This window comes from Crocodylus porosus, unplaced genomic scaffold (genome assembly GCF_001723895.1).
Source record: "Crocodylus porosus isolate Cpor-Errol unplaced genomic scaffold, CroPor_comp1, whole genome shotgun sequence".
Lineage (NCBI taxonomy): Eukaryota > Metazoa > Chordata > Crocodylia > Crocodylidae > Crocodylus > Crocodylus porosus.
Genome location: NW_017728949.1, coordinates 40,797,721 through 40,821,099, shown reverse-complemented (window position 1 = coordinate 40,821,099; position 23,379 = coordinate 40,797,721). Strand labels below are relative to the sequence as shown.

Genomic DNA, 23,379 nt, shown 5'->3' with positions numbered 1-23,379 from the left:
GATTTTTAAAAGGAAGTTAGATGAGCACCTTGCCGGGGTCATCTGACCCCGGTGCTCTTTCCTGCCAAGGCAGGGGGTTGGACTAGATGATCTACCTAGGTCCCTTCCGACTCTAGCTACTATGAAACTATGAGGGGCTGAACACTGTTAACCTCCATTCTTAGATAAAGCTCTTATTCAACACACTATTTAGCTTTAACACTCAAAGACCAATATGTATAGAGGCACGACAAGGGGGGGTTCTCTTAATATTGAATATTAAAAATAAAACAAAACAAAAAAAAATCAATTGTTCAATATCACATGGATCAGACATTAAGAGAGAGACATTCAAAATTAAAAACAGGAGTTTAGTAGGCAGCAAATACTGACAGAGTTATGTTCAAGCATTAAAACTGGGACTTCTCTATAGCATATAATCCCTGCTGTTTCTATTTCCTCTTGTTCATTATCAGCACACAGGGGGGTAAAGATTAGTAAACAGTGGGTGTTTGGAACTGGGGTGAATTAGAGCATGTGTGATATAGGGGAAAATATCTGGTTGGCCTCAGTGGGACTTTGTAGTAAGCTTTAAATATTTAATGGTTACCCAAGAGGCTGCCTTACAAATACCAAAACTGAGCAGGTTTTCCAGTTCCTTGGATGGTAAAAATGAGTGAATGGAGTCAGATTTTTTTAAAGGAATCAACTTCAATCTACATTCAAGATCTGACCCAAATTTGTGGGCCAAAATATTTCAGGTAAACAAAACCAAAACAAAAATCTTTTCATTCATTTCTGCCATTTTCTCATCTCTGCTGAAAAAACAAAAATGAACAAAATGAGTCTTACGCTATTCTTGACCTGTCTGAAACCAGGAGAAAGAAATGACTCATGGCAAAACCCAATATGGAAATTTATAGAAAATAGAGTTTTGAATATTTTCCAATGTAAACATCAAAATCCATGGAAGTTTATACCAAATCTATTCTGGAACCAGTCATCATAGTCCCTGGATGGCAAACTCAATTTTGAGTAAAGCATAATATTATTTTAACTTAATTCTTCTCTTGTCATCCTAGTGTTTAGAATCTTAATCTTCACAAGGATTCTCTCCACGGATGGATCTAGGACTGAAGTGGAGGGGGGTGCTGGCACCCCCTTTAGTTGTGCAGCATATGTGCTGTAAGCTCTGAGCTCACCAGATCTGTGTTGGCTCTTGCCAGAGCTACTGCTTTCATGTGGCCCCAAAGCCCAGAGGGTGAGCATTGCTGCTATTCACTCTCCCTTCTCTTTCTGACTCCCTGATGAATTCAGCAGCAAGAGAAAAGAGGCAGCAGTGGTGCTCACCCCCTAGGTTTTGCAGTGCATGAAAGCAAGGGGCAGTGACCAGAGCCTGCAGTAGTTATCTGGTGAGTTCAGAGCTCATGACACATGCAGAGCACATGCTGGTGAGCTCAGAGCTCACTGAGACAAGCCCGCACAGTTGAATGGGCAACTGCACCTGCCACCCCCGCTGCCAGATCCACTCCTAATTTGTTCCCTTTTGGCTCTCTGCTCCCTCATATCAGTAGCCTTCTGTGAACACAGTTTCCTTTGGCCTCCACGAACAGTCTGACGGTTGCCACAGCTGTAAGTAGGTTTCTCAAGCATTCAACACATCCTTTACATACATAAAGTCAGGCAAACTTTTCCTGTAACATCAACAGGTTTTATTATAAAAAACAGGACATACAGGTCCATGGAAACTATAAAAGTTTTCAGTCTCTTCTGCAAGTGATAACAGAGCTAACGACCATATGCAAAAGGAAGACTGTCTCAGGTTTGTTCCTATGGTTTTAGCTATGGCATGCCAATTTAAATGAGAGTCATATCATTAAAACTCTGCTTCCTACCATGACCAGATAATGACTCTAGGAAAGCCTGCACATTTCTTAAATTAATCTATAGCTGCTGAGGTGACAAATAGGCATCTGAGAAAGCTACCTGTAAAACCCTAAAAAGGGCAGTATTGTAGAAGAACTAACTCCTGAAGAAGACCCATTATGCAATTTTGGATTAGGATACACAAATTCCACGATTTACCTCTGCTGAAAGAACTATCTGTAACAGTTTTGGAGAAATCAGATTTGGGAAGATCTGTCTATGTTGTAATGGAGAACTCAAGAGAATTTTAATCTAATCCCAGGAATCAAAAAAAAGGACTTTTGTTATAATGAACCGAGCTAGTGGAAGGGGTGTGTGTGCGTGCGTGTGTGTGTGCTTTATCTTAAAGCATTTCTATATGTATATATAGAAATTGAGCTATAAATACTGTCATTTGACCCACTGGCATTCAAAAATAATTGCTCGTTATCTTTTCAGAGAAACTATTTTCAGTTGCCCTCTCTTCTAGTAAAACTTGGCCACTTGTATTTCAGAGAAATATAGGGCCCGATATTAATTTCATTCCAATTCAGAAAAGGGGTAATGACACTGAAGCTAGGGTAATAAGACTAATATAAGACCCAGGTAAGTGAAATCAGAGTTTGAATCTGTATTTTAATCAAGGAAGCATTAGAGTGCAACCCTTCCAACACATGAAACCTTAATAATTATAGCTACTTACCCTTTGATTATATCAGAATAGTGATGTTAAAAAGGTAGCTGTTTAGAACAGAAGCTTATAATATTTAGACTTCATAATAGGAAGTAATAAGTCCTAGACTGATAAATGTAATTAAGTGATGTAGATAAAGTTCCTCACAAAAATCAGAACCCTCACTGATGTGTACAGGACAACTGCCCACCAAAATACTACAAGAGAAGACAATGCTTTTTTCTCAAACTCTTGAAGCAAAAAGAAAACTATTCATATTCATTTTTAATCTAGGGTTTTCTTAATTAAAAAAAAATATGCACAAAGATAACATATGATCACTCCTAAAACCTTAGGATTTTTGAGCTATTCTAACCCTCATAAGATGTTGATCATTACTGATCCAATCTGATCTCCTACAGTCCCATAGTAGTTCCTATATATCAAGACTATATCTTCAGGTTGAGCTATAGAGTCAGTCTTGGAGAATCTACCATATCCCTAAGGAGGGTAATTCCCCAAATGAGTAATAGCTTTAAATACCATATTTATTTGCATATCACATGCATCTTTTTCCTGAAAATTACTGATCAAAAAATAAAAGCAAACTGAACAGTTTGTTTCCAAGTCCTGGGTGCTAAGACGAAGGGCACTGAAACTGTGGCAGGGGCTGGAGGCTCTAGTACACAAAACTGAGACAGAAGTCCCCTTTCTGCTGCCACGGGGAGATGCCTGCTTGACCAACAGCTGCTTGTTAAATCTTTCATAGCTGCTACTAATTTTTTTCCAGCCCCCTGAAAGGTACACCTCTGGGTAAGCGCATGCAGGTAAGGCTCTGCTTACCAACCACCCCAACCCCATTCTCCTTTTTTTCCCCTTCATTTTGCCTTCCAAAAACAAGATGCATGTCTTATTTGGGGGGGGGGGGGTGTTATGCAAATAAATAGGGTAACAGTTGTGCACTGTATTTTATACTAAAGGACCATTAATTCTATATTCAAGTTTTCAGCAGTTTATGAAACAGTCACAACAGTTTTTTTAAAAGGTCAGAAAAAATGAAGTACTTTAATCTTAATCACAAAATAGATTTTTTCTTAAAGATCACCTCCCTATGCAGGCAGTATTAGACCAAAATAAGACAAGGCTAGAGGAGTTTAGGAAATGTAATAAACAAGAAAGTGTTTCCTACAGTAAGGCCAATGTGAAAATTCATAAGCGAACTCTGTTTTATTCTGTGTCTATAATTGTCCTACAAGCCAAAAGGAGGAGCCTTAAATAGCTTAAAACATTGCATCCATTACATGCTGTTGTTTCTGAAAAAAATTGTACATAGAGATTTTCATTAAACATAATCCTTCCCACACAACTGCCACCAGTTAAAAATGGGCAGAGACAAGCCAGATGCTCATCTTATTTAAATTGGCTTAGTTCCCCTGAAGTAAGCTGAGCTATGCCAGTTTACATCAGAGCATATGACCCCTGTGAAAAAAAATCTAGGACTTGCTTATCCTAGATAATTTTAGCAAAGAATTCCATCCAGTGGAGCATGAGTAGGAGCCTTAGACCTTCTACTTCCGAGTTTTTACAGAAGGTATCTTTCACAGCTGAACTGTATCTGAATGCCTAACACAATGTTTCCAGCTTTAATAAGATTCTGACTTGCATCTCTGATTCATAATGGATGGGATCCTCTACTCCAGGGGTGCTCAACCCCTGGCCTGTGAGCCTGATCTGGCCATAGGTCTGGAAGTTTGGCACCAAGAGAGCAGTGGCACTGCTTCCCTGATCTGTAGGGAAACCTTGGACCCTGCACACTGGATTGGGTTCCCAATCCAGTACACAGGGCTAGGTGGGGGTGGTGCCAGGCCCTAGGGCTCAGTCCTGGCACATGGGGGCAGTTGTGGGCCACAGGATCAATCCCAGTATGGGAGACTTGGAGGGTATGGTGCCATGCCCCGGGGCCCAATCCCAGTGTGCAGGGCAAGGACAGCTTGGTGCTGGGTCCTCAGGGCTTGATCCTGGCATGCTGGATTTGATCTGGCCTGCAGACTGGTCCCATGCCACTTACCTGGCCCAAGGGACCAATAGGTTTGATTACCACAGTTCTACTGCTTACTTAGGCACAACTGTCAAGACTTTACATAGACTGGAGATTCCAACAATTTTCATTACAATTTATTTTTGGAAGAAGCATCTATAAAATGAACAAAAAACTTTTTTTGACATCAATACATGTATTTGATGTTTGTCAATTTGTTGTCCAGTTAGTTATAAAAAGACTGCAAGTATAGAAAACAAAGAGTTAAAAATTCACAAGAGACTAAGGCTTATGAAAGGCATCCAAATGATAATTTTAGAGATTGAAGTCCTGTTTATGCAGAGAAGGTGAACTTCTCATCCCTGCACGCAGGACAAACTCAAGGCCTTTACCTCATTGATCCCATTTAAATCCCATGGGTACAGCATGGGCAACATCCAGGTAAGTTTCCTCACACAAACATGTCCAGGGTACACTGGCCTGGCAATTTGGCCTCAATGCCCAGTATGACTTTCAGGACAAAAACCACTGACATCACTTCCAGCATGGACTCCTGTCCACAAGAAACAGGTGTAAGACCATGAAATCACTTCATTAAACCACCCCAAAGCTGCTAGATAACAAAATTCAGTCACTACCTACCTGGTTGGATTATAAACAGATGATCTGGAAATGAAAATTTCTATTACCCATTACCATTACATGATGTCAATATGTCCTACATTCAACCCAATTTTTGCTGGACTAGGCTTAAAGAATAAGCACTGTAGTTTATTTTAAAAAACCTAGTATTATGTTACAATAAGCTTCTTCAATATTTAAAAATAAACAGTAGACAGCAAGGTACTCAAGAAAGAAGGGAAGAATTAAATTTGTAGTTGGGCAGATGGATATATTCTCTAATAATAATTTTACCTTTGGGCATCAGAGAGCCTTATCATTCCACATTTTGGCTAGGGATACACCTTACACATAAACTGGTTTAAGTGATCAGAAACTGGTTAAACATATAACAGAACATAAGTTCAGTGCACATAAACCAGCTTCAAAATGGCCAAAACTGTTTTAAGATACTACATTCAACCAGGCTTAACTGATTTGTGTCAAACTGGTTTATGCATAGTCTGTCCCAGACCCCTTTCTGGTTCAAGTTAAATCAGAGTCCCTCAGCATCAGATGCTTTGCAGCCCTGCTCCAGAGAACAGGGCTGGCCCCACCACTCTGCTCCCTAGCTAGAGCTCCAGTGGAGACTGCAGACACAGCAGGGTTTGCTTGGCTTCCCCTGCCCCTTGCCACTCGCTGCTCAAGCAGGGATTCCCCCTCCTACCCCCCACAGACCCTAGTGAGCATGTGGTATATTAGCTAATGCTGAGATGTGTGTGTGTGCGCGCACATGCATGCATATGTGAGTGTCCAATTTCACTGGGATAGGACAAAGGCAGACAGGACAATGTCTCCTTAGGGCTTTTTGGAGCTAATCAACAGGTCAGCTGGTAACATCTCTCACTCCTTCCTTGGAAAAAGCTGTTTAAGAAGAGCTTAAACTAATGAGAGGCTTTTGTTTTCTTGATAGATTGATACACCTGTTATCAGCTCCCTGCTGGCTCCCTCACTTATCAGGTTTGCAGACAGTATGAAGAAACAGAAAGAGGGAGATTGACAAGTTCAATATCATCAACATGCATGCACTGCACAACTCCCCCACCCCCAACTCTTTGCCTTGGAGCGCTAGCTTGGGATTGAGGTCTGGCAACACCCCTGCCTCTTGAGCTGTGAGCAGGGAAAAGTCTGGGATGGTGCAGGCAGGGCGGGGGTTTAAACCCTTCCCTAATCAAAGCGTCCTGCTGGGGCCTGGCCACCTCCCACCCCCCACCCCCCTGAGCTCAGCACTAGGGAAGGGAAGGGAGGACACAGTGCAATTCAATTTCCAAAACTCTACAGCTAAGTTAATTTACTTTCCCTCATGGTTATAGTGTACCCATAAAGCTGTCAGACAGGGGATATTCCTAAACCTGAGCTAGGTGCTGTGACAGTGGGAAGAGGAATGAGATAATAAAACCTCTGGGATGGTGCAAGTTCCATCACTAATTTTTATGGATCTTTCTGTGCCAAGACTTGCCTTGGTTTTTCTGAACGTCAGATTCCTCAAGACACAATATGAAATGGCCTGGTACTTTAGGAGGGATGAAATTCAGAGACATAACAGCAGATACTCTGTAGATTTTGTGCACACATGTCCAGACATTATCACAAAGTACATGAGATAAAGAAGTTCTGACATCCGCTCCCCTGTTGTTTTGTACCAACAGGGGAATTGTCTAAAGCAGCTATTATACAGTAAGTTTATACCTACTTGAAGTTTTATGATATGTTAATAGTTTACATTTAGGTTGACTTCTTGATGCATTTAACTTTGGACTGTTTCTAAGTGAGAAAATTACTATTCTCCCAATTTCTACTTTTAAAGCCAAAAAAAATGAATTGCCATTGAGAACTATAGCTTTGAAGATTTTTGAGCGTCTGTTTGAGACTGATGCTCCCAAATAATGTATTGCTATGTACATGATCCTAAGTGCAAAAAACTATCAAAAATGCTCTAATTTTATAGTTGGCATGAAGTCTGAGAAAATACTTTAGTAACACAGGGGTCTGAAAACCCATACTGATGTGTGCTGTAGAAGTCTACTGTGGGTTACATGATTTTTAACAAACAGAATCAGGACCAGATCTTGCAATCACTGTAGGCAGCGAAGTGAGATTTGAAATCTGTAGGAATTTTACTTGAGAAAGGATATCAGAATTAAGACTTTAGGCACTATTGCATCAAACATATAGGAGGGGCAGCTAACAGGTTTTTTTAGATGTAGCCAGAACAGAACAACCTATCAGAACAACATTATAACCAATCTAAAATAATGGCTGTTTTACAAAAAACTCATTCCACCCATATCATCAGAGGGTTATTGTTTTTTAAAAACAACCAATCTAAGCTCTTTTCTTCTGTTCCCTCCCAAGAATTTTCCAGAGAGAGAGAGAGGAGGAAGGGAGACAGGGATAGGGAACAAAGTAATGGTAAAACCCATAGGTTCAGACATTCTAGCTGCTTATGATATGAAGAAGGGAAGGGAAAAGTACTAAAAGCCTCCCTACTTTCACACAGTGCTTCAACAGAATAAACTTGGGGTCCTGGTACTGCCAGTCAACACAGAGGGTACAGCACAATGGGCCCTCAATGCATCAGATAGCAGAGTCAGTTGGGCATGTACATTGTGGTATGCTGTCCCTACATCCAGTTTAACTGGGTTTGTGGTGTCTGCTGTTATAGATGAGAATTAGAAAATGAGTGATAATTTTCAGATAATTTACTGAAAATTATTTAAGTTGCCAGCATACTATGGCTACGTTTTGACTTGAAATTCCATTTCACTAGCCATGGGACAATTATTATCAGCACTGGCATTTGGGAGACTTTTAGAGAAGTCCATATATGGCAGAGGAAGGAAACACATCATGTTCCCTTCCCCCTTCCTTCCTTTTTGGCTATTCCCTCTACATTTTGCTAATATTTACATGCCCCTGTGCCTCACAGTGGAGGGTTTGAAATATCTGGAGAATCCACATCCATCAATTAGTTAACAGTTGTGTAGAGCTTTGAAGCTGTAAAACACTACACTACATAAGTACAGAGTATCATTACTATGAGCCTTGTGGTTTCTAATCAAACCTCACTGCTTGATACCCGAGAGAAGCCTTGGCCAAACCCTCCTCAAAGTATCAGTTTAGGAATGGAATAATCTTGCACCACTGTAGAGCATAAACCACTTAAACCTCCATTGCCTTTTCTGAGTGGATTTTTTGGCAATCTATTGTGAATTTGTATTAATGATACCAAGAGACCATTCATAGCCTGGGAACCCTTCTCAAAACAGAACAAAAAGCTGGTCCCTGCCCCAAAAAGCTAATAATCCTAACTTCTTTTGTTGGGGCCTCGCCATGCTTTCACTTACAAGGCACGCTGATGTGTAGAAACAGTTCTTACCGTCAAACATGATTGTCAGGTCACAGAAATTCTCTTCTGAAACTGTCTTGTTTTAGATAATTTTTTAAAAAGGGAACTTGCCCAGTCATCTTGTAAAGTTTGTCAGTTACAGTACACTTAGTTTTCCAGACCAGTTAAAGTTAACATCTTAATTAGATGTTTTAGTCAGCACACACTGACACTCAGAATTAGGGTTTATTAACTGGAAAAACCCTGTATTAAATCTCAAGAGGACTTGATCCTGAAAGATTCTTATTGGGAGCCAAGGGTTTGGGAAGGCACATGTGTGGATGCTGAATTATTGTTAACCAAATTACACCCTCCTAAATTTATCCTTTTCCTAATTAAGAGAGAAGGTTTACACAACTCAAATGGAGATTATTAGTTTAGTGCTAATAATTTGTCATATTAACAGAAAGAAAGAAGTATAAAAAAAATCCAAGGCTTAAATTCCTGCTCAAGTAGTAGGTTGATTATATCAGGGCTCAGCAACATTTTTGGGTAGAGCAGCCAAAAACATCTGCAACCTTGGCTTGTAAGATGTCGGCATGCCAGAGGTGGATGACAGGGGAGCTGTAAGGGCCCAATCCTTGTTGTGGCAGCACAGCCCCAGCTCCTTCCCTGCCATCTGTCCCAAGGCACGATTGCCAACAAAATGCCTTTGCATGCCATGCTCTGGCACCTGTGCTGGGGGTTGCCTACCCCTGGACTAGATGATCACTTGAAGTCTCTTCCATCTCTATTTTTTATGATTTGTGATTTTTGTTGGAATAGCCATACCATCTTCCAAGCCTCTTCTAGCTCTATTTTTCTATGATTTTATGAAAACCAGGGTAAGCTAGTTATTACTATGAAAGTATCAAACAGCACATATGATGTCTTTTTACAAGTTGCCATTTATCTCTTCACAATCTATTATACATACTCCTATCCCCCCTTCTCTTAACCCCAAAACAGGCTACAAAATGAGTAGGATGATATTAACATTTAAGACTTTTTCAGTCTCTATTCCAGACTGTACATCTAAAGGTACATACCTACTTGTCACCCCACCTGGCCTACTCTGAGAGAACCCACCTCCTCTAACCCTACAAGGACTAGCATCCCTGTAGAAATACATATACAATAAAGAATTGATAACAGTCTTAAAATCCACTATTAAAAGTTATGCATAATGCCTGTAAATTCTTCTATTCCCCCAGTGGCAAACTACAGTAAGCTAGTTTCTTAGGTATTATTGGAAAGGGTCAGGTAGGCAAGATTTAACACTATGAGAAACCTCTTTGTCTATAGTACATGCCTAGTTCATTATTACTACATTTGAATGGTTCTATTGCCTTCCAAATTTACTTCCACCCCTATTAAACTTACTTAAAACATTTACACTAACAATGGCTTAAAAGTTCAATAGTACTCCTTAGCAGCAGAAGCTTCTGGGAAAGTTTGGTCAAAGCCTGAGTATACCTTGTCATAAAATATAGGATTATTACAATATAGGAATACACAGGTGTATAAGGTCACATACTTTGCTAAGTGTTGTTAATAAATCAAGTTAACATTAAAACTACAGCATGCATACAATGTGCAAAAAAACCCTCTGAAGTCATATAAAAATTGGTTCTTCACTCTGAAATATACCATCTGTTAGGATATTTGAAAAAAGGGGGTAGACAATCATAATCAAAAGATGTTTCCTTAGCCCTGTAGTCAGAGCCAACCCATGTGGTGTGTGGGGCCTGGGGTATATCAGCCTGTGTGAGGGGGAGGGGTGGTGAGTGGCCAGAGCGTAGACTGGGTGGGGGAGTGGCGAGTGGCTGGAGTGTAGAGTCAGCGGTGCATGGCAGGCAGCTGTGGGGAGTGGTGTTGCCCTTGGCATGTGCCAGTGGCTCTGTCCACGGGGGCTGTATGGCAGTGTCTGTGGAGCCCCGCAAAGCACGGGCCCAGAGCAGCCACCCTGATTCTCCCCTACCTCCCCCTCCCCACAAGGGATGGCTTTGCCTGTAGTCCTTAGAATTGAATGGACACTTCATTCAGATTCATAAAATTAAACCTATCCTTCTTGAGCTTTCTTGACAGTGCATCCAACACTTTGCTGACAGTTATTTCTTTGCTTCCATTAATGTTTTTAGGTAGAGCTAAAACTAAATTGTAAAGTTGTGAAATAGGAGCTACATTACTAGGAGTAACTAACAGACAGGAAAAGAAAGGATAATTTGGTTAATGGAACATTGAGACCATTAAAAAGGAGAGAGGGTTGTTAACATCTGTGGAGTGAAGAGACATTGATAAGAATCAGGTAGCTGATAATGAGCCATGAAGTCAATTTTCTTAGTGGTGTCTGAAGGCTGTTGTTGCAGTGCAGTTGATTTTAAACTCTAGGTAGAGCTAGAATCTTTGCGGGGGGGAGGTTCAAATGTACCACTGCCACCCTCCTGGATTTGTCCCTGGACGCAAAGCAAGCTCAAGCTGTACAAGAGACTGTGTGAGAGCACAAGAACACCTATTCAGCCCACAGAACTTTACATGCCCCAAGAGCCACCCACTGAGACTGAATGAAGAACCTCCGTTTCAACCTGCAGAAGCAGGCTCAAGAAAGCCACTTCAGTGTGGCTTATTGTTCTTAGTGAAACAGAATTCTGGGAGCTGCCTGTTTCCTTCGAAACTTTATGGTGTTGCATCTAATTTGAGCAACCTCTTGGCAAATCTGCAAGTTTGTTTTAAAAGTATAACAGTTTGTGGTTAGGTGGTAAGCACTGAGTGGTTTGAGTCCAGGACCATGAGGTAGGATCAAGAGTTTTAAGCTAGGTTTCCATGTTCTGGTTTAGTCACATCACTCTCCATTGATTTCCCTGTACCTAAGAATGAAATGGAAATGCCCATCCGCCTACCTCACAAGGGTGTTATTATTTGAATGCCCATAGCTCTTAGTCAAGATTGAAGCTATTTTGTGCTAAGCTTTAAATACATACAGGTCCTGCCCCAGAGGTTTTTAAAATATAATTTAAGAAAAGAGGCAAGACGTGCATGGGGTTCTGTAGGTTAGCTGTATTGCATGTTATAGCTCCTATACATTTAAAAGATTTTAGTTTAGTTTATTTATAGGTAGCACAGGTATTCATGCCTATACTGGCAGCTCCCATTAGTAGATTCTGTTTTCAGTTGCTTGGGATTTGACCAAAATTTACAGTTTGGGTAGATGTTTTCCATACCACATGCTTTGGGCTCCAGTTACAGAAAAACTTCAGCCAAAGCTGTTCAGCTATTTATCAAGTGTGAGCCAGGGAACAGCGTTGTTTTATCTATACAACCACATCAACAGCAGTTCTAGCATCACCTTGTTTATTGGTAATGATTTGAAGTTTACTGGAAACAGACAAAGGGGAAAATACCTTAATCCCAAAGACGTACCTTTTACTATTCCTGTGACAATCCTCCCATGTTTGGCCAAGTTATGTGGAGTACAGACTTGTTAGTTGGGATGGGAGGACTGCACAGGAGGTTAGATAGCAAGGCGATTAACAGGGGAGATGGGGAAAAGGAAGAACTGGGCTAGAGGGGCCAAGGAAGAAGTGTTAGGAAGGCAGCATGTGTAACCATTACAATACACTGTGTTCAACACCAAAAATACAAGCACAGTCTCCTGAGTCTCACCATTCCTTTGCTTTCAATAAACACCTGTGAAATAACAGTAGTAAAAACTAGGGCTGTGCAAACTTTGGTCCCCAATTCAATTTGGCAGAGATTCGATCCAATTCGGTGGCCAAATCACTGAATCTAACCCTCTAAATTGATTCAGCAAGATTTGGAGATTAGGACACAGACACAGCTTTAAATGTTTTTTCTATATACCTCAAGGTGCCAGACACCTCATCAACACTGCAATGCTGGGGCGGATGGACCATCCCACAGGACCGCGGGAGGGTGATCCCTAGCATGCTCAGCTGACCTGAAAGTGGACCAGAAGCACTCCCGGTCCACTCCCAGGTCCACTAGGGAGTGCACAGGGGGGCCCCCTGCACCCCATCAGCTCAGTGACTTGTGCCTCCTGGGTCTGGGGGGGGCACCCAGAGTCCCCTTGCGGCTGATCACTGAGCCGGGGGGATGCAGGGGGAGGGGGGAGGCCCTCCACATGCTACCCGCCAGACTTGGAAATACTTCAGGTCCACTTCCGGGTTTACCTCCAAGCATGTGGGGGAACCCCTGCACTCCTGTGTGATGCTCCATCTGCCCCACCATCACAGCGTTCATGAGCTGTGCCTTGTACCTTGAGGTATGTAGAAAAAACATTTAAAGCCATGTCTATGGCCAAATCGCCGATTCTCCGAATCAGCATCAACTCTTCAGATTCGGATTTGGCCAAATCGAATTGGGGACAGTGTTCTGAATTAACAAATCGAATCACTGTCCCTGATTTGGGCTGAATCCAAATCTGAATTGAATACGGCCTGTTTCGCACACCCCTAGTAAAAACTATGTACCACATTTCCTGCTAAGGGATGACCCACATAAAGGATGACAGTTCATTACTGCTATCAGTAAGATATTGGTACGAGTCTATACTGTGGATTTAGTAATTCTAATACTGCTGATAGAGCTACACAAATTCCATCCTGTGGAACTCTCTCCTCAGTTCACTTAAAAAAAAGTGGGCTGAAAAATCCTCAAAACCATTGATCACAACGATCAAATTGTTAAGAATTCATTTGACATATGTTAAACAAAGTGCTCTGGAAGATTTAAGTATTACATTGTTGGCTTTCTGAATCCTGATCATTCCATTAAAATAGGTCAGAAACTAAATATTTGCTTGGACAGAATATAGCAACCTTTCTCCAAGGTTTTCAGAAGGTCTTTTCAGGTGAAGAGACTTACTGTATACCTCTACCTATATCCTTCCCTCTTTTGAATAAGGCAGGGCAGTTACACTTTACAGACTACCTTTAAGTACACAAAGAGTGTGCATCAGGAAATGGGAGAACGTCTGTTTACCACATCACCCCCAAGGGAAGACAGGGTCTAATGGTCAAACTGCTGGAAGACCATTTTAGACTGGACATAAGGAAAAGCTTCTTTACTGTCCGAGTCTCCAGAGTCTGGAACAGACTCCCCCCAGAAGTGGTGGAAGCACTAATCTGGATATGTTCAAGAAACACCTGGATGCTTACCTTGCTGGGGTCATTTGACACCAGCTGACTTCCTGCCCTTTGGGCAGGGAGCTGGACCTGATGATCTCAAAAGGTCTCTTCCAGCCCTAATGTTTCTGAAATCTATGAAATAAAGAAAGCTTGCAGAAAAGACAAGAGACTACTAATAAATTCAGATTGGGTTACTCACTGAAGGAATAATCTTGAAGTAATCATGAGGAGTTACCATTTTAACAGCTGCACATACTGAATGAACAATCCTCTATTTTAAGTGGGAGTTGAACATAAGTAGCATTAACAATATGTTATGGATGTTAAGCCTTACTTCATATTTTGTGTCTTTTCAGTACCAGAGAAAGACAGAAGTCTGTTCTAGCTCTCAGCCAGCATTCCATGGTTCAAAGTAGCTGTCCTGGCAGCTTGGAACTGCCAGGGTACAAAACTGTCTCAGCCATCCTGTGTCCAAAAGACATTCCTTTATCAGTGATTGATGCACTAGCTATTAAAAAAAAACAACTTTATGCCTTGCAAGTGCAGCTCTGGGAGGAGATATGCCTGCTGTTTTTACAGCAAAAAATGGGAAAAAACCTAGTGCAGCAGCTTTCAGACTTCATTAGTTCACCAACTACCTTCTTATAACAGATTATTATGAAATGAATGGGTGGAAGGTCAAGCTCATGGGAACTCTTGCCCTACCACCTTGAATGCAAAGCAAGAACACAGCTTTAAGCTATTAGTGCAGGACCAGTGGACACTAAATAATTACATATTTGTTTCAAACCCATTTGCTGCCTAACATTACCACTAAACACCAAATGGGGCTGAACAAAGAAAAAGAATTTTGGACTGTTTATTTTGTGTTGTTAACAGCTCTTTCCACTGTCTCTCTTGGCTATGTGGTATGTTACCCAGCAAAAAGAGGCCACAGAAAATAAAAACAGGAAAATGATGGTTAAAAAAAAAAAAGTTGGCAGGGAGACTGGCAGGATGTTATCTGTGACTTTTTTTTTTTTTTTTTTTGAGAGTTAAAAACTAAAGGGGGGCAGGGGGCAAGGAGCTACAGTTTAGGTTAGCTGTGTTCCCTTAGGAGTCAGTAGCTAACGATCAAATTAACAAGAATCTCTGGTTACTGCCCAATACATAAGGCATCATTTGGAAGTCAGCTGGGATCAGGGAGCTTTGGGGTTTTTTGTGGCCAAGATACTTTCCTCATGTGGTTGGATATTGTTCTTGTCATGAAATTTCACATTACTGTATGTGTTGTCATATTTTGGGTTTGTCTTTTGCAAAGCTGAATTCAGCTTGCTCTTTCCGGTAGTATCATTGAGCATGTCTAATTTCAGGGCATGAGTTCTTCAGTTTATTACTACCACTGCAGTCTGGCATAGAGTCCATACTTATCTTCCAAACAGTGTTATCCAGACAATTCAGCTTTATTTATCTGGCACGCTCAATTCAGCTGTTACATAGTATTACTCTGACACACAGCCTTCCTCACATTATAGCACCACAATATGCTGCCTGATCTTTATAGCACTTGTATTCACAATAAAATGACACATTGTTATATCTGATTTCTATGACTTAAAGGATTTCCCAGCTTTCAGTGGATACTTCTGCCCCCTTAATATGTTGTTATATCAAACAAATTGCAAAACAAAGTTGTTATTCTGGTGTATAAAATGTACAAATCTGCTGAATGATGCAAGGTTTTACTGATTTTTAACTATGCTTATATAACCTACTGGAGTTTCACAGCTGCTAACAATAAACAGATGACCTGCATAAGTATCAGGCAAATCATTCTGCAAATGAAAGAGGAAGAAAGTAAAGTCCCGCCTCATAGCTCCGAAAATGACCTACTGAAACAAAAGCAATGACTTTTTACAATATTCCCAGTTGAAGTTTCTAGCTGCTGTGATTTGCTAATTTCCCCTTGATATAATGCAGTGTAAGTTATAATTTAACATCTGAATAGTCCCTTGTTCACAGCATTTGGGATTTGAAACAGAGACATAGCTAACTTTTCAGGCTTAACTCCTTAAATGGTTCCCTTGAATATGATGGCCTGTTTTTTGGGTTGGTTTGTTTGGGTTTTTTTGTTTGTTTTTTTTTAAAAGAAGAAAAAGGGGAAGTTAAGAGGACAACTTCCTCTCCCTTCTCTCATAAGAAGTTAAGAGATTAACTGTCCTGAAACAAACTGAAAATATAAGATTACTTTTTAAAAGCTTTTTCTGTAATACTTGTTTTTTATTTCACCAGTTTTTCTTTCTTCTACTTCTAGTACTGAGAGGTGGTTAGCCTTGTTAGTCTGAAGTCAGGCAGGAGGCAGAACAATACCTTAACAACTAATTCATTTAGAAAGGCAAATTTTGTGTAGGCAATACAAGTTAGTCTTTAAGGGGTAACCCTGTCTTGCCTTCTAAAAAATAAAATGATGAAAAACAATGCTAGAAATTAATATAGTCAATCATTCTGAACATTTAAAAAAAACAACAACAACAACAACCCCAAAAACACCAAAAGAAGACTGATCAACAAAAATCAGAGCAATAAAGTAGACCAAAGGAGGTGAGCAATAATCCTGTCATTGTATAGTCAGTAAGCAACTGACACTGGAGAGATAAAATTATCCTGAGAGCCAGTGAGATCCTAATTTAGCAGTGATAGTCTGCCTAATCCGGCATTCATTTCTAGTGTTGTTCACTGCTGTGCTGTGTGATTTTAAGCAAATCCTCTCTCCCCTTTGGAGATCTTTTTTATTTAGAACCTAAAGACATTAGTGAGTTGGGATTGCCACTTACTATATGCCTTGTAGTACAGTACATTGCAAAGTTAGGCAGTGATCTTGGTTGTGACCTATCAGCTTTACTGCAATACAAATAAATGGTAAACTTATGCAGACTTGAGCATAGGTGGCCAAGCATTTTCTAAAATACAATAAATAAAATTAAGAATAATTTGTTGACTCCAATTATAGTTCACTTTCTACTAGACCTCTTCCCATGCTCCCACACATACACTGTTGGCAAGAGAACACAGTTAAATGGATATGGTAATGTTACTGCCCTCTCAAGCTAGGTGAATGCTTTCAGGACAAGGCTGGCATAAATTAGTAAAGATCCAAGTTAAACTTGTTCTTGACTGTGCTTCCATGGCTAATCCTGAAAACTGAGGCCCTGTCACAAATCTCACACCTTTGGATTCACCAAACATTAAAAGCAAGAGAAAAAAAGCCCTAGATTAGTACCCGATTAACGTTGAAGCTACCAGAAAAATGCTCAGAGCCATTTAGATCCAGCCTTTCATTTGTTATTTTAATTAAACTTCTTTATTGCTTACCACCTCAGAGCATCCTGTAGTTTCTTTATAGAGACATGTACATTGAGGTTTGCCTTAAGACAATATAAGGAAGTGTATGTGCAGGTATATATGAAAGGGGAAGAATGGAGTGCTCTTTAAAGGATACAAGCCCTGAGAAGAATAGTAACCAGACACTTCGAAAAGATTAAAGACAACCTGTAACCCACAGGCCAGATCTGGCATGTGGAGCTGTGGCATTGGCACTAGAGGACTTCCCGTGGGCTGCACTGCAGTCAGGGCTTTGGCAGAGGGGGAGCTCTCCCTATACTGCACTGCAGCTGGGCAGCAAGAAGCAGTGCTGCAGGCAGCCAGGTCCTACTGCCCTGGGTCATTCTGGCTCCCATTGGAAAGTATTGCCAAACTCTGATATAGGTAAAATTATTTAATGTGCAACCAGTTTCTCTCTTACTAGGACTGGACAGACACTACTGTTAATGTACCCAATTTTTCATATTTGGTTTAGTTTGCTCTTTTACTACCTTTTTACCTGAAAAGGCATTCAGTTGCGTCTTATAAGTCAGTGACAGTTTTCACTGGTTTCAGCAAGGCTTGGATTATCTCCAAAGAGAGAGCAGGTTTTTGTAGGTCATGAAATAGTACTCACAGGTCTTTAGCCTTATGAAACCCTCACTTCCAGTGCTAGTTCCATTTAATGTCATGTTTTCATATTTCAAAATTTGCAAGTCAGCAACAGTAATTTTTTTTATTGTTAGACACAATCTTGGCAGTATTTAGAGCTATTATTTAATTATCCAATGCCTAGCACTGAAGTGCTATTACAATGATTTTATTTTTTATTTTCTTTGCGTGTGGGGGAAAGGGACAAGGGAAAGAGATGTCTAGATACATATTCAATACAAGAACTATCCAGCATTTTTCTGAAATTCTACTCAGGGAAAAATGCATTTAACACACCTTTCCTTAAGTGTTGCAGCTTTCCAATATTGTCTTAGAGTCTAAATGCCAATGGAAAAAACAATATTTCCTTATCAGCTTCAGAGACAAAGTTGTAGTCAATCTGCTACCATAACCATCAATTGTCACTGGGGGGAGGAGGTGCACAGGGAAGTCAAACAATGTTTTGTTTTATTTTAAAATGGCATGCGCAGTATGAAGCATCATTCTAGGAAACTTTGTTAAGTTTAGTTTATGTAAAGGCATCTCTCTCAGCTATTTGATAATCAGTACAGGTTAGCAACTTTCATATTTAACTAATGGCTAAATATCATAATTATATTTGAACAAAATAAATTAAGCATCAAATAGAGGAATAAGGCATTGCTATGCATATGATGCCATGTGGCAGTCTAGATTTTTCTTTAAGTTAACATTTTAAGTATAAAATCTATTGTGCAAGCAAAAGGAACAGAGTCCTCATATAGCTTTGTGACAACGGGGCATTTACTTCAGAGAGCTGGTCCTGAAGACTAAAAGCCAGGCCCTGATGTTACCAAGAGACAGTGCATTTGCCACTTGAAAATATATATTACTGATTTTTTTTTTATTTCTTTTTCCAAATTGAAATACTTACTCAGCACTTATAAACCAAGACATACTACACACATTCCACCTTTACAAATCTACTGCTACACCAGGTTCAGTGCAACAAGTATTTGTAACACTCCTTAATATTATCATTGGTTAAAATGTTAGAAGTCTATGGGCATGGCCATACTAAAGCCAAAGGAGAAAGTATTAAGTTAATGATGAGACATCAAACCATCAAAAAGAATAAGAAAAATCAGTAGCAAGTATACACAGCATTTAATTAGAATTTTTACACTATATTATAGTAACAGGTTAATATTTGGGTTTAGTGTTCATTAATTGGTAAGTGCACAAAACTTCTTTTCTCCTTGTTTTTTTTTTGGCAACAGCTTCTCACACCTTTTCCATACTGTTAAGTCCAGGATCCAGAGGGAGATTCAAGGGTGTAACCAATATCCTACATATCAGTTGTACTACAAGGGCTTTACTAGAACATAACTGAGGCCAGCCTATGTGCTTCTACGGAATAACTGTTTCTTGAAGAAACACAATTATTTTTAATTTATTAAAAATGTTAAATGTGGCATCAACCAAGATGTATGGGTTTTTTCCTCATCTCAAAAAAACCCAAACTAAACCAAAAGAAAACAGAAACCCTTGGGTATTGAAACAAGCAGAATAACAACTTGGCAACTGTAATCACTTTCCTGAGATACTGGTAAGGGATAATAAACAGTGCAGTCCAGATGTCTCTTTCACAAAGAGGCATGTGTAGTACCTGCCTATTATTGGGCTTTCTGGTGTCCTAGACAGTGCCTCACTTATTTTATGTAAAAATGCATGCATACATCTGCAGACTTGACCCTGAGATGATAAAGAAAAATCTAGATGTCAACCCTTTAAGTACAGAATCTACTGTGAAAGTAAGAGGACTAGAGTCCTGATGTAGCTTTGTGACAATGGTGTGCTTATTTCAGGGAACACTTCGTGGTGCCTTGTTGCTGACAGTATGTACATGGATATATGTTGCTTGCAAGTGATGCAATTCTGCAGAAAGTTGCAAATTGAATTGCTATGAACCATACTGGGGTAGGTAGAAAGCTTAGTGCCTATAGTTCTCACTAGGGTTGCCAACCCTCTAGGATTGCCTTGGAGTTTCCAGGAATTAGATACAAATCTCTAGGAGACTGCTGCGTGTCACCCAGGAGATAAACAATAGGGCATTCTTTAAAATAAATATTAAAATGATAAATCCATTGTATACAGTAGTCCAGTGGGGTTTTTCAAATGTAATAATAACGTACACTTGCCTAGATCAGTCATGAATGTCTTTACATCACATGATAAAACCTCCTGGAATAGATTCAAACAGTTGGCAACCCCAATTCTCATTTTAAAGGGAGATGGCCTGATAAATACTAAGCAAGGTACCCCATAGATAAGTCTTTCATTAATGATCTGGATATGGATTAAAACAAACATTAAGAACTGGCAGTTTTCACCATCTTTAGTTTCAGAGCAACCACATAAGAGTGCATACATTTCAAATGGAGTGGCTGATAAAATCATGTGGAAGCTGATACTGTATTTATTATTTATCTAGTGCCAGAGACAAGCATAAAGGTCCCCAGTTCCCCCCCCCCCCCCCCCCAAGTACCGTAAACAAACCACACACACATAAAAAGGACAATCCCTGCCCCAAAGAGCTTACAGTCTAAACCAACCCTCCCCCCCGCAAGATAAACCAAATGGGTTACCTTTTGTGTGTGTCTCAACATTTTTAGAGAAGGCAAATTTACTCATTGTAGAAGAGATTAAATAGCATAATGTGGTAACACTGAAGCAAGTTCATTTGACAGGCACACCTCAAAAGACAACATCCCTGGCAGTTTCATGGCAACAGGATAACTGGGAGCTTAAAAGACAACATCAAAAGGAGACGATGAGAAGAGGGAGACAAAGTATCAACATGACAAAAAACAACAGTACATAGAGACAGATGAACCAAAGGAGGACCACGATTGTTAAAACAACAGACCATCCTATAAGAGTATCACAACCCAGTGATAAACTTTCTTCCTCTGAAATGTTTCTCTCCTCTGTCTCTTGAGTTCTAGCCCCTTCTCCTGTGTTCCTACCAAGCAGGCAGGAGACAAGCATGTCACAAAGGTCATACTTCCCCACTATACAGACTCTGGGAAGGAATATAAAAAAAAGCCCACACAGAAGGTATGCAAGCACCAAGAATTTAACTGTTCTTCCTTCATTACCTGTGCCATACCTAACATGGCTGTAGGTTGGGCCCAGGTTGTAGTTGGTCAAGTTATTTGGGTCTCTAGCAGACACAAGATCATCAGATCTTCTGGGCATGCTCCAGAGCAGCACTGAAGGTGTCAGTTAAGAGGGCAGTATGGAAGAAGCCTGCACAATGCTCCCATGCAGCTGATTCCAACTAAAGTATATGTCCCTTTCTTGAGTAAAGATTTAAAAATCAGAAATGCAACAAAGTGTTCATGTTTTGAATTCCTTAACACATGTTTAAGGACAACAAAAATGTAAGCCTCCCCTATACTATTTAATTGCTGTTCATAGCAACTGTGGAGTGGGGAGAGGGGGAAAAGAAAAAAAAGGAAGGATGCCCATATCACGAACATCTGCACAAGCAACTGTGATGGCATCTCTTCTGCTGTCACTAATGCAAGCTGAAGCCTTAATATCACTATTCAGCTCTTCTTCCACCACCCCACCAAAGTTTGACCTTGGCTGTATGGGGTGTAACTGAGCGGAAACTGGCATTCTAACTTTAGCCAAATCTGTGTGTGTCTGGGTAAAACCAAGATAGCGAGTTCGAGAGTGATGTTGTAGCTGTAATGGTCCAGAAACTGTGTGAGAGGCAAAGATTTCCAAGGGCAGCATCTTTTACTGGACCAACTCTGTAGTTGAGATCCTTTCCAGCCCTAAACTTCCGTGAATCCCATGAGATCATTGGGTCCAGCCTCCCTGCTCTGGGCAGGAAAGACTGCTGGGGTTAAATAACCCCAGCAAGGTGCATGTCCAGTATTTTTTTGAAGATCTCCAGGGTAGGTGCCTGCAGATAATGTTAGACAAGCTTTTAAATACAAGACATGCTTCCTCAGGTCTCACTCCACCCTACACAGTCTCCTACTTGAGACCCGAGGAAGAACGCCTTACACTGGGAAGCTGGTTTAACTGTATCCCCAGGGCACAGTTGGGCCAATAAAAGGCGGTGCCCTAAGAAATCATCCCCAGGAACATAAGAGAAAGCAGAATTCATTCCCAAGAGTTGATTAAAACAATCCAGGAAGTAGAGAGGGGAGAAAAGGAAAGAAGCAGAGAAGGATCACAGCAAGAGGGCACAAAGTCAGTGTGTGGAGATGGCCGGGAGGAGCGGTAGCGGCTTCAGAGCGCGGAGAGCGGATCCGAGGGCTAGACAGACAGGTCTGGAAAAAAGAAATAGGCAAGAAAGCAGATTCAGTGTCAGAGATGCACAAAGCTCTGGGGTCAAGGCAGATTCAGTGTCAGTGCACACGTCCCTGCACTTGTCCCAGCTCCGGGCTTTCACACGGGACTTTCAGCCGCCGGCTCCTGCGGGCCCCTTGTTTATCCGGGATAAACTCCCCCGCGCTGCCCTACCCCGAGACCCGCGCGGGCCCCGGCCCCGGCCCCGGCCGCTCGGCCCGGCGGACACACGGCGGGAGGCGAGTGCCACCACGAAAGCAGGCGGGGGTGGGGAAGGCGACTGGCCCTACCCCAGCCATTACCTTCATCCTGGTGCCCCGCGACCCCGAGCTGCGAGCGACGCCCCCCAGGCCCCGGGAAGCTGCAGCAGGCGGGGCAGGAGCGCGCCCCGATCCAGCCCCCGTTTCAGCTGTGCCGAGCCCAGGCAGCGCCCTGCCCAGATGTTGGGCGCCAGGCGACGGGCCCCGGGCTGGCAACGCCCCGCCCCGCCCGCGGGGAGCAGCTGGGGGCCGGCCCGGAGCGGGGCAGCCGCTTTCCTTACCGCGTCCTGCCGGGCTCCTCACGCCTGGAGAGCCGGGGCCAGCTCGCGCCCATGATCCAGCCGCTGCAGCACCCGGGCCATTTTTCGCACGGGAGGCTATTTATAGCGCCCGGGACCGGCGGGGGAGAGCGCGCCCTGAGCAGCTGCAGCAGCCTGGCCCGGCCCCGCTCGGCACATGCTCCCAAGACCGGGCTTGCCCCTAGTGAGCATGTGCGGCGCGTCCGCACATGCCCGGTAGCGGCGTGAAGCCGGGGTGAAGCGATGCCCTTACCCTGCTCCTGCCTCCGCGACCCGCGCTGCCTGGGGGGCAGCGAGGAAGGGAAGGGAGGCCAGGGTCGCGGGCTAACAGTGAAGGGGAGTTATTTCTCCTTGCTGCAGTTCACTGGCATAATGCGGTTGGGCTGCAGTTAACTGTCCTCACCTGGCCTGCGCTTGAACAGTGACAGCTGCTTTTTCAGACCTCGTGAAGGGCATTTGAAGCCCCCAAAAATCTTGTTTCCTGGCTCCCACAGCTACCCACATTGTTCCAAACCAGATATCAACTCACCTCAAACCTTGCTTTGACTTCATCTGGCTCAGCAGGGCTGCACCCCCTTTAGAAAGTCAGCTGGCCACAGTTTCCAAAGTCCCCTGGCTTTGGATTATACATACCAGCTGTACAGGCAGTCCTCAAGATAGCGGGAGGGCTGTGCTGTCTCAGGCCCTATTCCCACCATGTGCTCTAAAGTG

General features: G+C 41.9%; 1 protein-coding gene across 2 annotated transcripts in view; it reads right to left on the bottom strand.

Annotated features, from left to right (window-relative positions):
- Positions 1 to 22,835, bottom strand: part of WIPF1 (WAS/WASL interacting protein family member 1) — an 84,544-nt gene extending 61,709 nt beyond the window's left edge. Inside the window, exon 1 of one of the 2 annotated variants that reach the window (XM_019554230.1) lies at positions 22,651 to 22,835. The gene's annotated coding sequence lies outside the window, so the exon portion shown is untranslated. Of the gene's footprint in view, positions 1 to 22,411; positions 22,551 to 22,650 lie in introns of those variants that run through there. The other variant, XM_019554232.1, reaches the window with a different exon arrangement.
- Between the last annotated feature and the right edge of the window lie 544 nt (positions 22,836 to 23,379).